The sequence below is a fragment of the Anabrus simplex genome, chromosome 1 (genome assembly GCF_040414725.1).
Source record: "Anabrus simplex isolate iqAnaSimp1 chromosome 1, ASM4041472v1, whole genome shotgun sequence".
Taxonomy (NCBI): Eukaryota; Metazoa; Arthropoda; class Insecta; order Orthoptera; family Tettigoniidae; genus Anabrus; species Anabrus simplex.
Window position 1 is genome coordinate 706,340,522 of NC_090265.1, and position 17,557 is coordinate 706,358,078.

At 40.1% G+C, this 17,557-nt stretch overlaps 1 protein-coding gene across 1 annotated transcript in view; it reads left to right on the plus strand.

Annotated features, from left to right (window-relative positions):
- LOC137502992 (WD repeat-containing protein 47-like) overlaps window positions 1-17,557 on the plus strand; it is a 209,562-nt gene that overhangs the window by 107,874 nt on the left and 84,131 nt on the right. The gene's annotated exons all lie outside the window — the stretch shown is intronic.

Consider the following 17,557-nt stretch of genomic DNA (forward strand, 5'->3'; position numbering starts at 1 on the left):
TCCGCAATCATACCACCTTGCCAGCTGTTACTGTTTTGTGCCAGTGAACGCCCGTCTCCCCTCAACCCTTCAACTATCAGATTTCCAACGCTGTTTGACTATAAAATAGCTGATGAGGAAGGTGAAACTCCACAAAAAATGAAATGAAATGGCGTAGGGCTTTTAGTATCGGGAGTGCCCGAGGACAAGTTCGGCTCACCAGATGCAGGTCTTTTTTGATTTGATTCCCTTAGGCGACCTGCGCATCGGGATGAGGATGAAATGATGAAGACGACACATACCACGCAGCCTCTGTGCCAGCGAAATTAACCAATTATGGTTAAAAGTCCCGACCCTGCTGGGAATCGAACCCCGGACCCCTGTGACCAAAGGCCAGCACTATAACCATTTAGCCATGGATCCGGACGAAACCCCACAGTTTCCCCACGAAGAAAAACAAAGTTGGAAAAAGTTAGAATAGCAACGCACAAGCTAAACGACGATAATGCTGCTGGGACTGACGGAATGCCCGGGCAACTTCTGCGAAGGGGTTATTTTGATTGAATTCCGTAAATTAGTCACGGCAGTATGAAGGACAGAAGAAATACTGGGAGAATAAATGCTGCCGTAATATTCCCATCTGACTATCCGTGTTTACATCACTGTGAAGCGGAGTTCAATCAGTCAGAGACGGTTTCTAATAAAACAGTGCGAGAAGTAATTACAGTACGGTAAAGTGTCATTTTTCGTACTCTTTTGTGTACGGGAAGAAGGCAATTACGTCTTAGTACGAAATGAAATACATATCGTGCTTATTTCATTTGTAGATCTGGTAAAGCTGGAAAATGTCTCATCGCTTTAGTGTCTTGCGAAGTGAACCGAATTACAGAACCTTAAAGGAAACGTTGACATTTTCCCCCAAACTGGGACGAACAGCCGTAAAGCCAAACTTCATTTTGAAGGTCCTCAGTGGGCTGATAAAATGCGGAGCGCAGGTTGCGGTGAAACGTTGGGAGCACGGCCTACAAGTCCGGGAAATTTCTTCTATATTCAGTCAGAGCACGGATTTTCGAATGAACACGTGTGAGTAGTTGCATTCTCTGTGTAAAAGGGAATTTAGAAATTGTACCATCGGAACTAAGCGGTAGAATTTTGATCAGATAAGGAGTACCTGCTCACTGAAGTGAAAGAGTTAACTGAATCTCTTTGCATACCTCGCCATTTCTAACGTAATTCAATATTATTGTGTTTTGTACACACCACTTCCCGTCAATGAAGAAATCGTAATTACCATGTTCACTTAGAATGCATGAGAAGGAAGGAGCACTCATTATGAACCAGATAAATTTTAATGAGACGAGGCATAGCTTTTAGATGATATAAAGCTTACGTCGGGGTTTGTATCAATTAGAGTAAAACGTATATTACCTGGCACGAGACATGATACACGTAGTGAAGCATTTTATCGTCTAATTATGATTCTTTATTCTGGGAGTTCTTCCATACCTTTTAATTGGAAGGAATGGGATGTTCCTTCCCGTCATGCACCGTTGCTTTCTCGCGTGTTGCTTACCAGTCAGTAAAAAGATGGCAACAATTACGATGAACCTGCAGGGAAATTTACATTCTCATGCAAACCATTGACGCGTCCAGTGAAATCTAGTGCAGACGTTGTGTTCCCCTGGATCGAGAGTCTCTTTATCCTCAGCTGAAGAACGACTTTATGATCAATATTCGTATAATTAAAATAATATTACAATCACCAAACATTGATGAAAAGACCTTACTTATCATTGCTAAGGTTACGTAGCAATACAAGATGTCCCAATAAAATGTATGCACTTTAAATGACTATAACACTAATAATAATAATAATATAGAAAAGTTTCAAAAATCAAAATAATGTGAACAAATTTAGAAAGTAGCCAATTATCGAAAGTGTTCAAATTGTTGCCCATTTTAGTCCTAGCATAGCTGATAACGCTGAGTGATTGAATCAAAAATGTTCCTAATTATTTCAGTTGGTATTTCATCACATTATCTCTCAATGGCTGCTCTCAACTCATTGATTGTAGCTGGTTTTGTGGTGTAAACATTGTGTTTAACATATCCCCACAGAAAAAATCCATGGGGGTTAAATCCGGTGAGCGTGGAGGGTACTTGAAACTTCGTCTTATTCCTACCCAACTGTTTGGCAGCTGACCGTCAAGACAAGTCCTTACATCCCGATGGTAGTGGGGAGGTGCTCCATCCTGCTGGAGGTAACATTCTTCATTCCTAAACATTTCTTGGATGCGTGGCATAGTGTATTCTTGTAGCAAGTTGAGGTAATTTTCACCATTAACGGTATCATAAAAAAGAAAGGTCCAATTAAACCAAATGCTGACAAATCACACCACACTGTAACTCCAGGTAAGTGTACATGGTGTTCTACTGTCACATGAGGATTGTTAGCTGCTCTGTAGGTGCAATTGTGACGATTAATGGAACCATTTAAATTGAACATAGCCTCATCACTCCAAACAATTTTGTATGGGAATTGATTGTCCTCTGCAGATTGTCCCCTCTCTCTCTCAAAATTGAATTATCCTGTCATAATCATCTTCATTAAGAGCGTGGATTAATGTAGGAATAAAAATTCTCCATTGGGCACGCTACAAAATGCGATGGACGCTCGATTTTGGAACTTCTGTCTCACGAGCCGCTTGCCGAACAGATTCTCTAGACGATTGCTGAAATCTCTTTCTCTTGTGGGGCTGGTGGATGATCGTGGTCTTCCGGAATGATTCTTATGGACATCCTTAACAGTTCCTTCTTCCTCAAACTTCTCTCGCAAACGAGTAATTGTGAGTCTCGTTGGTGCATCGCGTTGAAACTTCGTTCTAAACCGTCTTCGCACTTCAATGTTCTCAGTCTTCCAGTGGGACTTTGTAATGAATTTTCTATCCTCTAAGTTCAGTCTGACTCCAGCCATTATTTCAAGCAGCCGCGACTGAAAATAAAAAAGCGTGGTTGTTATGGGGACACTGTATAATCACACAATACAGGTTGTGTAGCTGTGAATGTACTGTATGACGAGTTCGAAGCCCCTCGTGGACAGCATTGAAGACGGCTTCCTACGTAAATGCTTGGGCTGTGCCGTAACTAAGAATACAACCGCTACCCTACTAATCTTAACATTATGGACTTCATGAATATAATTAAGACAAAGGAAGACTTCATTAAGATCCAGATATCAAGTTCATAAGTAGTCTATTTAATCAGAAATAAACATAAATGTTCATACATTTCGAAATATTTGAGTGTGATTTGATAGCACCTGATGATGTTCTTTCAGGAACGAAACAGGTCAATCTATTTTAATGAAGTTGTATCTTTTTTCAGGTAGTTTATACATATATTTCTCAAAATTAGTTTCCGCAGACTAAAGACCCTAACCGTTATAAACTGAGTCGAAACTGAAGAGAGAGATGGATGTTGTTGTTGTTGTTGTTGGTTTGATGCAGCTTTCCACGCAACCTTATCCTGTGCTAACCTTTTCATTTCTACATAACTGTTGCATCCTACATCTGTTCTAATATGCTGGTTACATTCCTACCTCGGTATACCCTTACCGTTCTTACCATCTACACTTCCCTCACAAACCAACTGAACAAGTCCTGGGTGTCTTAAGATGTGTCCTATCATTCTGTTTCTTCTTCTCGTCTAATTTAGCCGCAACGATCTCCTCAACAGTTCGATTCAGTATCTCTTCATTCGTAATTCGATATATCCATCTCACCTTCAGCATTTGTCTGTAATACCAAATTGCAAAGGCCTCTATTCTTTTTCTTTCTGCCGGGCTGAGTGGCTCAGACGGTTGAGGCGCTGGCCTTCTGACCCCAACTTGGCAGGTTCGATCCTGGCTCAGTCCGGTGGTATTTGAAGGTGCTCAAATACCACAGCCTTGTGTCGGTAGATTTACTGGCACGTAAAAGAACTCCTGCGGGATTAAATTCCGGCACCTCGGCGTCTCCGAAAACCGTAAAAGAGTAGTTAGTGGGACGTAAAGCAATTAACATTATCACTTTTCCTTTCTGAGCTAGTAATCGTCCATGTTTCACTTCCATACAGTGCCACGCTCCAGACGGAAGTCATCAAAAACATTTTTCTATTGTAATTCCTATATCATTGTTCGAAGGGAGCACATTTCTTTTCTTAAGAAAGACCTTCCTTGCTTGTGCTAGTCTGCATTTTATGTCCTCCTTACTTCTGCCATCGTTAGGTATTTTACTATCCATGTAACAATATTCATCCACTTCCTTGAAGATTTCATTTCTTAATCTAATATTTCCTGCATCACCTGACTTCGTACGACTGCTCTCAATTACTTTTGTTTTGGACTTATTTATTTTCATCTTGCACTCCTCACCCACCCCACTCCTCACCATTCAGCAACTTCTCGAGATCTTCTGCAGTCTCAGATAAGATATCATCATCATCGGCAAATCCCAGGGTTTTGATTTCCTCTCATTGGATTGCGATTCCCTTTTCAAATTCTTCTTCGATTTCCTTACTGCCTGTTCTATATAAACATTGAAACGGAGTGGGGACAAACTGCAGCCTTGCCTCACCCCTTCTGGACTGCTGCTGCTTTTTCGTAGCCCTCGATTCTTATCACTGCAGACCAATTTTTATATAGATTCTAGATAATTCTTCTTTCTCGGTATCTGATCCCGACCACCTTCAGAATCTCAAATAGCCTGGTCCAGTCAACATTATCAAAAGCCTTTTCTAGATCTACGAACGCCATATATGTATCTTAATTTGATCCTCTAAGATAAGAAGTCAAGTCAGGATTGCTTTACGTGTTCCTACAATTCTTCTGAAGCCAAATTGATCTTCTCCCAACTCAGTTTCATCTTGTCTTTCCGTTCTACTATAAATAGCACAGTAATAAAATATTACAAAGAAAAGTTTAAACTCGAGTATTCATACTTCCGAATCCGTCAGAGCTACAAGGGGACTGAATTTAATTTCTACTTGTTTCATTGTGTGAACAGTTTCCAATTCACTTTTACTATCTTTTACGAAATGTGTGTATTTAAAATATGTTTCTTCGCCCTGGCATTTGATTTGACACGAGGTGGACTTGACCGTCGTAACGGAAACATTCCATGACCTAAGTGAAACTCCACCTAATCAGCTGGTAATTACAAGGCAGAGAGGATGGACCAGCGTGCTACATGACGAGATTCCCAAACAACTCATTAACACCAAAGATGCGGGCAATCTTCAGAAGACTGTAAACTTGATTATAAATCAAACTCAAGTAAGGCTGATATCGTGTATTCATTAATCTGGAATCATCGGGGTGTTATTTGTTGGTCGTAAGCTGCTATTATGTATTCTGTGTGTGTAAAGAGCCATGAGAACTACTTCGAGTGGTCTGGTGAGGCGTGAGCACGTAATATCAGGGCCAATATCGAGGTTCTTTTCGGAAAATTTAGTGAAGTGACATGCCCCTCCCCAGACGTGTAAAAGTAAATATAGTTGTTGTTTAACGGAGTTGTGACCGGGCTATGAATTTTGATGGAAGATCTCTTGAAAATGGGTACAAAATTGTCCACAGGTTGACTACAGACTACTTGAATAACAAAAGCTCCGCAACCATCTGGAGACGAAGGACTAAAGTCATCTGAAGACATGCATTGTTCTAACAAGCATCGTGGCTCGGTCCGGTGGTACTTGACGGTGCTCAAATACGTCATCCTCGTGTCTTTAGATTTACTGGCACGTAAAAGAACTCTTGTGGCACCTCGGCGTCTCCAGAAATCGTAAAAGTAGTTAGTGGGACGTACAAAGCTCCCATGGAGTGACCACTGTGAGGATACTTACGTGTAATGACGTCATCTGTGGTTTTAAACTGTCATATCTATCACTTTAACTAAAACTTGGAACAATTGTTTGTATCCCGTATTTCTATTAGCACTTGTTGAGAAAGTGGAACTTTTCCAGTTGTGTTTCTTGTATTCTCAAGGGACGATGTAGCGAGGTTAGCCTTATCTCAGTCTGGTTAGGGATTGAAGAGCATGTCCCAGTGGGACACTTCTTGTTTATTTTCTGCAGAGAGCCTGTTCGAACGCTCCCTCCTAGTGCTTTGTTTTAGGATGGGTGGCTTGAATTGCACATCCTGTTTTAAAAATCTTAAGTAGGTGTACAGTCATTCAAAAAAAAAAAAAAAAAAAAAAAAAAGAGCGCCTTGTATCGTATAAGTTCCTCGCAGGTAGACTTTACTGAGAAACAATTGAACATATGTTTGTTGTGGATGCCCGCAGGGTTTGTGTTTACATGGGAGGTGAATTGTTTTGATAATTAAAATTCCATTTTTGAGCGACTGTACACATAAAAATATATAGAAACATCATTAATTTGTTACTAATAATGTTATTGGCTTTTCGTCCCACTAACTAGTTTTGCGGTTTTCGGAGACGCCGATTTGCCGGAATTTAGTATCGCAGGCTTTACTTATACTCGCAAAAATAACAGTAGTGATTTTCACAACACGGCAGTGGCAGTACGCATAATCTCGCAAATCACGAAAACAAACATAGTGCTTACATGTGAGGTGAACGGTAACTGTAAGACGTCGTATCGGCAAGTAGGGTCCCTAAACTGTATGGTTGGCGACTCTGAATCGCACACAACAATTAGAAAATAATTATAAATAATCACCTTCAGTATCAATAGGGGGGGGGGGGGAAGGAGGAGTAACGTTGTTCCCTTAGTGTATTCACGTGCATGCCGAGTAGTAGATAGTTCGGCAAATTGAAGGTTCCGGGAAAAGTATACTACAACTTTTAAGAGAAAAGAAACAGAAATCTCATGAACCTCTGGTTGGAGGAGCAGAAAAGGCTAATCTAAAAATCAACTGTTTCTCGTGATTTTGCTGCTGCTGCTGCTGCTGATGATTATTATTATTATTATTATTATTATTATTATTATTATTATTATTATTATTATTATTAGAGAGCAGATTTGTATGCACTGAAGACGGCTAAATAAGCATCCATCTTTGCATTAAAATCCCGCAATATATGGACTATTGCATACCCTGCAAAATATCCCCTCCTCCCCCCCTCTATGCATAAGGTTCGTTCTCCAATATCCACTGTTGAAGCTGAATACTTTTAGCTGCTCTTTCTTTTGGCATGATTTCCAGCGGCTACTGATCATCGTACAGCGAAGAAAAGGAGGTACATATAGCGGCGACTCCGGCGAGCTCGCAATGCTCTAAATAGCCTTGCAAACATCGGTGCGTTATCCACAGATACTGAATAACCTGGAAGATGAACGATAAATAGATAAATATAGGTTAGAACTACAAAGTGTTGGTCTGGACTGGTTAGGTCCTGCTAGTGACAAGACCATAGGGACAAAGAAAATGGTGGCATTATTTAGTTTCAGGCGGGTTCCGTTTTGATTCTCCCATAAAAGTAAGAATACTTTTTTTGGGGGGGGGGGCGGGTAGGTTGGTCCCTCCCAAGTATCGAGGAAGAATCTCTCCTCTCTGCTACTTAACGTCCTGTAAAACATTATTTTTCTGTGATTCCAACATCTGAACAGGATACTAAAACGCCACCGGAAAAGAACTTGCTTACACGTCGTCAAGCTGTTGTTAATACTATCGATTGTCAGCGACAATACATTGTAAAGGCCGTGGTTTCCCATTTTCACACCAGGCAACTGCTGGGGCTGTACCTTAATGAAGGTCACGGTGGCCTCCTTCCCATTCCTAGCCCTTCCCTGTCCCATCGTCGCCATAAGACCTATCTGTGTCGGTGCGATGTCAAGCAACTAGAAAAAAAAAACCATTGTACAGACTTTCGTCGGTGGACGGAATTTTTACATATGTACTTTTATTGTTGTACCGATTTTGAATATCAGTATAAAATTTCAACCTGTTTTATACAAAATAATAACAACAACAATTGCTCTAATTATGCATTTATATACACGCATGTCAAGAATATATGCGTATTCATGCACTATAAAACTTAGCCAATCGATTTCAAATGGTATAAATAGCCTTTATTTCTTATGGGCATACAATATCTTGAAACCAAACATCAGCTGCAAATAGGCCTATTCTAAAATCCGCCTTTTAATGATGATCCCCTTTAGCTTGGTAGTAGAGAACATTAGCAAGCAGAATGACATAATGGGTCTTTTGTGGTCACTCTGAAAACTGTAGCAGTTCATTATTGGCCATATTTACGAATTGTTGCTCTTTAGAAAAAAATACGGTGTATATATTTGCTATTTGCTTTACGTCGTCCCGACACAGATAGGTCTTACGGCGACGATGGGATAGGAAAGGCTTAGGAATGGGAAGAAAGTGGCCGTGGCCTTGATTAAGGTACAGCCCCAGTATTTGCCTGGTGTGAAAATGGGAAACCATGTAAAACAGTCTTGAGGGCTGCCGACAGTGGGGTTCGAACCCACTATCTCCCGGATGCAAGCTCACAGCTACGCGCCCCTTGCCCGGTTTTAGACAAATATCGGTTTCCTATGCGAAGAGACTATACCGCATTGTTCGCTCCATGAGCAGGACTCCGCAGGGACAATGCTGATACTTTTCAACGAGAACTTCTGCAGTGGCGAATGATTAAACTCCTTCCTGTGGTCTGCTGAAATACAAATATTTGAACTCGCAATATCCGCGATTACATGCAGACCCTTTATCCCCAGGCTGAATGCAGCCTCTACTCTCTCCCATAGCCATCAGTGCCCACAGGGAACTGCTACACTTCTGCTTTAAATGTGCCCGTTTATTATTGCAGACAAATTAATGACTTGTAACCTTTAGAATTCCCATTTTGATTAGGATCTACTGTACTTACTTAAAAATTATCATTGACTGCACTTGAAAACCTGAAGTGATGGCCCTCGTGTATCCGCATGGTCAGAGCGGTGTACTGACGTCGAGTGTCATAGCATTAATATTTCAACTTACCCGCGGGATAGTGAATTACTGATCCTCCTGAGCTGACATTTGGATCAGATGTCTGCTAAATCATGATCAGCATTCATCTCCTTTCTTGTCTTCTTAATAATCCGGCGTCGACACTAATGTTGAGCAAGTCCAGTTTTAAGGCCGATGCCCTTCCGGACGCTAATCTTTAGTGGAGGAATGTTCTATTACGTGTTTATTTTGGTGCTTGGTACTTTGGTGTGTTATGTGTAAATGAAATGCTTTGTATTAAGATTAACACAAACATACGATCTCCGAGCGAAATGCATTAAGCAAACGCAGTTAAGAAGTTGATCCGACCGGGAATCGAACCCGGGGTCTTCAGAAACGAAGGCCAGTACGCCGAGTATTTGTCGAGGGAGCCAGACTAAATGGAATAAATTATTCTAGCAATAAGAAAAGTCTATTCCAGATTTGCGTCCTTCAGTGTTCAGACCTCCCCCCCACCAAAAAGAAGAAAATTACGAGGAGTTGAAAAGACGCGTGTTGTCTGTGTATTAATGATCTCTTTATTTTTCTCGTCACTGGGTATTATTATTATTCTTTTCTTTCTTACCGAGCTAGTCGGTAGCCCCAAGCTCCTTACACTGCTGGCTGCAAGTGTGGTGTCGTCCACAAAACCAATCGAAAATCCTCCTTCCCAATTCTCAAGGGCATGTCTCATGATATATTCACCATAGATGTTAAAAACAGTTGTGGTGATAAGATATGATGTAGTCTAACCTAAAATTGAGCTAGTTTTGATAGACGGTTAGACTTACTGACACGTTGTGTAACTCCACGAAGACAATTCCGAAACACTACTATCATTTACAGTTTAATAGAATATAGATTACTGTACTGGAACGTTTGGTTTTCGGTATTGCCTTGATGTGTGATCGTTTACGCTGCAGCAATGTGATAAATATCCATACCAAGATATTTACTGTGAAGTTTCAACACGATGCTGTATAGTTTCTATAATTTCTTATGCAAAACATTGGAGAAATGACTCTTCATTTTTTTATTTTTATGAATGCCTCCATTTCTGTTAACAAGGATCTTTGTCTTACCACTGCTATATCCTCTGTGCACCAAACTGCATACATGCAATCGGAATGTTTACTTGTTAAAAATGATGCCTGAACAAGAATGCAGTTTGACTGGATCCTGTAAACCAAGAAATGAGAGAGCTATATAGAGTTTTTGCTGGCAGTAGGTCGTGCTTTGATCATAGCCGAAGTGACTTGTTTATGCTCACGAAGAAAGTTGCATCGCTCCTCTTTTAATAATATACGTAAAGGCTGTAAGATTGCATTTTATATTCCATGTGAGAATGGTGGTTAGGTGTAGAGCGTTGTAAAGGAATTTTGTAGTTTTACGTGACTGAGTCTTCCAGTTTTACATGGAATCCGTACAAAAGGGCGTGCACTTTCATCTATAAAATTCCACATGTATGTATTGGGAATCGAACCTTGGGCGCCTTGTCAGAGGCCAGTGACGGTACTACTCGGATATCACGCCCTCTGTCAAGTCAGCAATTTAAGAACGGTGCTCATTAAAGTGATGAAGATGATCAGTAGGATTGATTTGGAAAATGTCTCGCTTTGTGTAAATGCTAACTACTTTCACTCATCTGTGACTTTGCGCTGTTCGATTTTGTACGTGCTTATTTTGTTTTTAAACCCACAGTTTATTGATCTTATTCATTATTTTAATTAGCCGCCAAAGAACAGTACAAGTTATGAACTTTGAATATTCAGGCTCATACAAAATACGTAACAACTCCACTAAGCCAAGAACCGAGACGGGATTTTGACGAACCTCGCGTTGATGACTTCCGACGTGCTCTGTTGGAGCTTCGCAGTGACCGTGCCAATTACTGACAGCTCCACAATTCTGGTACTGGAAGAAATCTTCAAAGCTTGTCGTCTCAACTTGTTGAGTTCACATTCAGCCTTTTCTATGTACCGACTATCTACTTTACCGTTCAGACTCGTAATTATTATGTGAGTCCATTTGTTTTAAATGAAACAAGTTTCGATCCTTCTGAACCCCTTGTCAGGGATATGCGACAAATCTGTTACTGAAAACACTGTAACATAACCCAGCAGTCTCATATTTCTAGGAGAAGTACAACCTGGGATGTAATCAGCTCCCTTATTGGAGCACGTAGTGCTATTCTGAAGTCATTCCAGCAGTTTCTCCACGACTGCGAACTTCGTACGAGTCTCAGAGATGACACCGTCACGATTGTCCTTACGAGAAACGTCAGATTTTATTTCACTACCTGAGTGCTCACTAGCAACACGTCACTGACTTGCATAGACCTCATTTCTCGTATACTGTTCTTCTTTTTTTGCTGTCGTTTCAGTCATCTACGGACCACGTTATTTCAGCTGTCCTTTTCCTTTCCATTGTGCTTGCGCTTTGACTTTTGCCCAGTATTCCCGCCTTCGAATCTTACCGGTCGAATTGGCCGTGCGGTTAGGGGCGCGCAACTGTGAGCTTGCATCCGGGAGATAGTGGGTTCGAATCCCACTGTCGGTGGCCGTGAAGATGGTTTTCCGTGGTTTCCCATTTTCACACCAGGCAAATGCTGGGACTGTATCTTAATAAAGGCCACGGCCGCTTCCTTGCGATTCATGGCCTTTTCTGTCCCATCGTCGCCGTAAGATCTATCTTTGTCGGTGCGATATAATGCAAAAAAAGTATCCTTCGAATCCTATGCTGTACCTTCCTCGCTTCAGTCCATGTTTTGCCAGTTTTTAGTTTCGTCTTTTCTTGGAAACCGTTTCTTGATCTACTCCTGTGTTATCCCCACTACTTGCAAGTCTTTCTCTACCTCGGTGAACCACGTCTCCTTGATGTTTGTTTGTTTGTTTGTTTGTTTGTTTGTTTGTTTGTTTGTTGAGAAAGTAATTAAAGATCCTATTGCTCAGCCTTGTAGGATTCATACGGGCAATGTGGCTGTAGAAAACAATTCTCCTCCCGCGAATGATGCATGTGATCTTTTCTACATGTGTGTCTAGTTCATGATTAGGTAGTCTTCTAAATTCACCATTGTCTTTGATTGACCCTAGGATTTTCCTTAAGATTTGCCTTTCTTTTACTTCTAATTTCTCGATATTTTATTATTATTAATCTTCTTCCTGCGTTGGGGCCTACTAGGAGCTACGTTACGATTTCAATTCTTCATACTTTGTTGTTGTTCCTTCCTTTTCTTCCAATATTCCTTCATTGTTTCACTATGTTTCTTTTTTTTTTTTTTCTTCAGACCGCTTTGTGCCGGTTTTCTTTGCCTCCCTCTCTTGGAATCCTTCCATCTTTAAAACTTTCTTCCTGAAAATTTCTCCTTCCATTACTTCTTCTTCTTCTCTGATGTTTCTTTCCAAGTCTTTTTTGATCCCTTAATCCAGGTGGTTGTTGACTTTTACTTCCACAGATGCATAAAGATCTTTTTGATTCGACTACTGTCGTCCATTCTGTAAATATGTCCAAAAAATAGCAGTCTCCTCTTCCGTACTGTTACATATATGTTTTCTATGTTCTGATAAATTTCGTTATTAATTCTTAATTTCCAAAATGATGTAGCTTTTAGAGGGCCTAATATTTTTCTTATAATTATTCTTTCTAGTACTTCCAATCTTTCAAGTTTATAATTGAATACTAAACATTCACTGGCATATAAGCATTCTGTTTTCACAACTTCTTCTTATTGAGCAGAATGTCCGTCTGTCCGTTCCTTATACAAATCTAGACCGTTGCACCAGTCTAAACCAAATTTTGTATACTTACCTTTTAGAACCCTGCGGATAACCCGTGAAATTTGAACAGTCCTCTCTGTTCCTTAGATTTAGGCCCTTTGGCATATTAGCATAGGTTACTATAGGCGAAATATTGAATTTCTTGTACAAAGTGGAGACAAAGTTCATTTTAAGCCTCACGACGCGAAGAACAAAACTCGGTAAGTCCGTATGCGACATCGAAATCCACTTGTTAAGGCCATAAAATGAACCGTTTTAGAGATATTGGCACCACACTACATCCGCTGTAGAAATAACTTGCCGTAACCATGACGTCAGCTCAAGGATTCTACAGTAGAATACATACAGGCCAGGTGTTCGAAGTAGGCACGAGCGTGAGTATAGGTAATGCCAAGGAGAGATACCCTTTAAACATTTTAAACTCTTAGCTGGCGTTAATCAGTCGAGGTACTTATTGTTTCTGGAACCACATTCCCATACTCTTACCAGCAAAATTATTGTGAATAGCAGCAACGTGTTGCTTTCGCTATTTAAAAGGCCGACAAGAAGAAGGAATTCACTCGTCATACAGACTAATATATGAATAAGATTATTGTGTCTTTACAGTTCATTGCCTCAGTCTGTTTTGTTCTTCTTCTTTCTCTTAGATCGTTCCTACTTCAATTATTTCCACATGACGCTGTGACACATTTTGAAGTCTTTACAATATAATTTGACAAAATATGTGCTATGTTATTAGTCAAGGAACTTCAGAAAATTTGGAACCTTTGTCGAGCCAAGCGACAGCTAGTTTACATATTATAACAATATTATTCTGGATCCTCTGTTGAGAGGCAGTAGGATAAAAAACATGTTTGTTAGTAAATACTGTCTTATTTAAAGTCTTCTGCTTTTGAAAGCTATTAACAAAATAAAAATACAGGTATTTCCACAACGGTGGTCCAAAAGTTTCATATTTGAACGTTCGAGGTAACACAACAAGCAAGATTGGAGTTTCACATGACTGTTGACGTCGTGTGTATAGACATGAAACTTCCTTTGGACGTGGAGTTCGAGCCACAAAGACGTGATTTTTCATTTCAGAAATACAGTCGAATTCTAGTATCTCGAAGTGCTTGTGGAGGCTGAAAACACTGAGTTATCGAATATTCGAGTTACTCTGGCTCCACCAATACCATTACATTGTCTGTACATATCCAAATTGGTGTTTTAAAACCTGCGTTATGTCATAAAAGGAATATTCTCACATTGGATACTTACAAATTCGTATTGAAAAGAAGTCTGCAATTTTCCTTTGCCGTTTCCTTTGTAACACTGTACTCTCTACAAAATGTGTCTAGCATTGACAGCACCAGACATGTTCGCGCCAACTGATGACTGCCTTGAATGAAGCTGCAAAATCCAGCCAGGGCTTGGCCAGCCCATCAGGCCAGTTACTCCCAAATTACTCTAGCTCGTTGGTTCACGGCTAGTGAAACAACACACACTGACTAAAACGTTCCTTCTACAGGAACTAGATTTTCGTGAGGATGATATGTAGGCATAAATGTAATGTTACGCATGATTTCGAGTCACAGAAACACATTTTACATCTGGGCTTAAAATGTACATTGAGGTATCGAAAAATTCGAGTAATATAACTTCCAGTTATAGAATATATATATATATATATATATATACCGAGCTCGATAGCTGCAGTCGCTTAAGTGCGGCCAGTATCCAGTATTCGGGAGATAGTAGGTTCGAACCCCACTGTCGGCAGCCCTGAAAATGGTTTTCCTTGGTTTCCCATTTTCACACCAGGCAAATGCTGGGGCTGTACCTTAATTAAGGCCGCGGCCGCGGCCGCTTCCTTCCCACTCCTGGACCTTCCCTGTCCCATTGTCGCCATAAGACCTATCTGTGTCGGTGCGACGTAAAGCACCTAGCAAAGAAAAAAAAGAAAGAAAATATATAAAATACGTGAAACATGCAAGATTCCACCGAGAAACGAAAATCCCATCGAGATATCGAAAATTCGAGACATAGAAGATTGACTGTACTACATATACTAGCTGGGATTTGAACCACGGCTGTCTTAGTGAGCATAATAACACTCGAGCGAGAGATATAAGAAAGAGAGGGAACGAACAATCACTTTCACTTAAATTAAAAGCTTGTCCAACTTTGTCAGCTTTGATCGTCCGCTGCGCCTTTCGACACGGAGAGGTAGCCGACCACTAGGCACGAAATCATGCTGTGTACTTGCAAAAGTGCATAATAATGCTGGGTGAACTGGAAATAAAACAGAACTTATTCATTAAGTGTGAACAGCCTTGTAATCACGACACATTGTGCCAGTACGTGGCTTTAATTTCATAGTTGGACGACACGGCGGCGTGTTAAAAGTGAGTAGCAGACTTGGTGGGATTACTTTCTTGCCCTGCATGTGAATTAAGAGAGTATTGTTCTTTTGAGAGGCCAAATTACACCGGGAGTGACAGAGCTGCGCTAGGTGCTTGCGAAGTATTCAGCAATTGACGGGGGAGAAGGGGGGGGGGGTTATAACAGCGTTTCAGAAATGGCACAGTCAACACGGCGTAAGTATGCTATTCCGATGTAGATACATATTGAGAGATTGCGGCCGAAAGTGTTTAAGTGCAAAGATAAAACAGTAAATTTTCGTGCTGAAAGTTGTTTACTGCATTTACCTATTTATTTGATTTGTGATCTTTTGCACTTTTATCATCATCACTTATTTCATTTTTAAGTTATTCCCTACATAGCCAAAATAAACGAATTACAACTCGAGCTCCACATTCTCTTTGACTGCATGGGGCCTAATGTTATTTATTTATTTATGTATTTATTTATGTATGTATGTATTTATTTATTTATTTATTTATTTATTTATTTATTTATTTATTTATTTATTTATTTATTTATTTATTTATTTATTTAACGCGAATATACAGGCGGTAACGCCAGTTACATTATTCACTTATTCAGTGATACGCTCTGTATACAAGTACTACACATTAAATATTTAACAATCGTCGCCACAAGACCTATCTGTGTCGGTGCGACGTAAAGCAAATAGCAAAAATTAAGCTACAGCCCCCAGCATTTTCCTGGTGTGAAAAATGGGAAACCACGGAAAACCATCCTCAGGGCTCCCGACAGTAGGGTTCGAACCCACTATCTCCCGGATGCAATCTCACAGCTGCGCGCCCCTAACCGCTCGGTCAACTCGCCCGGTGTTATCTTTGAATTGGTTCACAACAGACATTGTTAATTTTTTCAGAAATCGTGATCATAGTTCCCATGTTGTGGAAATGCTAATTTATTAGGTCATTCTTGCCATTTTTATTTTAGGTCATTTTCTAAAATTGTATATCATTATTTGGTCAATTTATAGAATTTATAATACTATTTTATACTTTTTGAGTCATGTTCTTACATATTTGAGGATTTTGAAGCATTTACGCGTGTGCTGTTGGATATTATCGCAACTTTAAGCGAGGATGAAAACGGAGACTTGAGAATCTTAACAACGCTTTGTTAGTCTTGGGACTAAAGAAAGTTTTACACCACTTGCTTCTTGGAAATGTCCACATTGGAGAAGTCTTCCTCGTGAACAATCGAAATTTTCTTCTGAAGACGCGGAACAAATTTCACCTTGTTTTCTTGACATGGCAAAAATCAAAAACTTTTTATAATATCTATATCATGAATATAGGCCATACCAACTTGATTAGTAAATTGATTGTAAAATTTCATTTAAAATTTGTCATTTTCTGATCATTTTACTGTATTTCTACCGTCATTTTGTAGATTATTTTGTAAACCATTTTAGGTCGTCAAAATCTTGGCCCTGGTTAATGTATATTTTGTGGAGGATTCCTTGAATGAAAACTAGCACAAACAAGCTATTCTTTTCTGAAGGAAACTAAATTTGATGATCGTCCTTTCATACGTTAAGTTCTATTGAAAGTTTTTAGCATTTTCCTTTGAAAACCTTACGCTGAAAACAAGACTTGTCTTTAGGATACTGAACCGAAATACCGAAAGAGAGGAGGTTGCTGAAGTTCATGGCTAGACATGTCTCTCAGACTGCGAGTCCGCAGGGGGTCATGGAGAGACAGGCAGAACGTGCAGCCAGCCATGCGTGTAGCGGCGAGGATGTCGTGCCAACAACATATTCCCACAGCTTTGTCTTCTTCATTAGTTCATTATCCTAAACTGGAGGAAAACTTAAAAAGAAATGTTGACCTGTCAGAAAACTGAAATCACTTGAATAAGGAATATTATGTCGTCATTAAGCGTGCCCTATTTCAGCGGGTTAGGTCCTGTTCTATTCGTCGCCGTGTGTAGAAAGAATCTGACATGTTGGTGTTGACTAGTTTGATACAGCGCTCCATGCTTCCCTATCCTTTCAATTTTTTTAAGTAACTACTACATCCTAAATCTACTCCCATCTGTTTGTCATATTTCCGCCGTGGTCTTCCTCTACTCTTCGTATCGCCTACACTTCCCTCAAAAACCAACTGAACAAGTCCTGGATGTCTTAATGTGTGTCCCACCTCTGTCCCTTCTTCTCGCCAAATTTCACCAAATCGTTCTGCCGTCACCAATTCGATTCAGTTTCTCTTCATTCGTGATTCGATTTATCCGTCTCACCTTCGGCATTCTTCTGTAACACATTTCAAAAGCTTTTATTCTCTTTCTTTTTGAGCTAGTTATTGTGCATGTATCACTTCCGCAAAATGCCATGCTCCAAATGAAAGTCTTCAAAAACATCTAATTCCTATATCAATGTTCGAAGTGAACAGATTCCTTT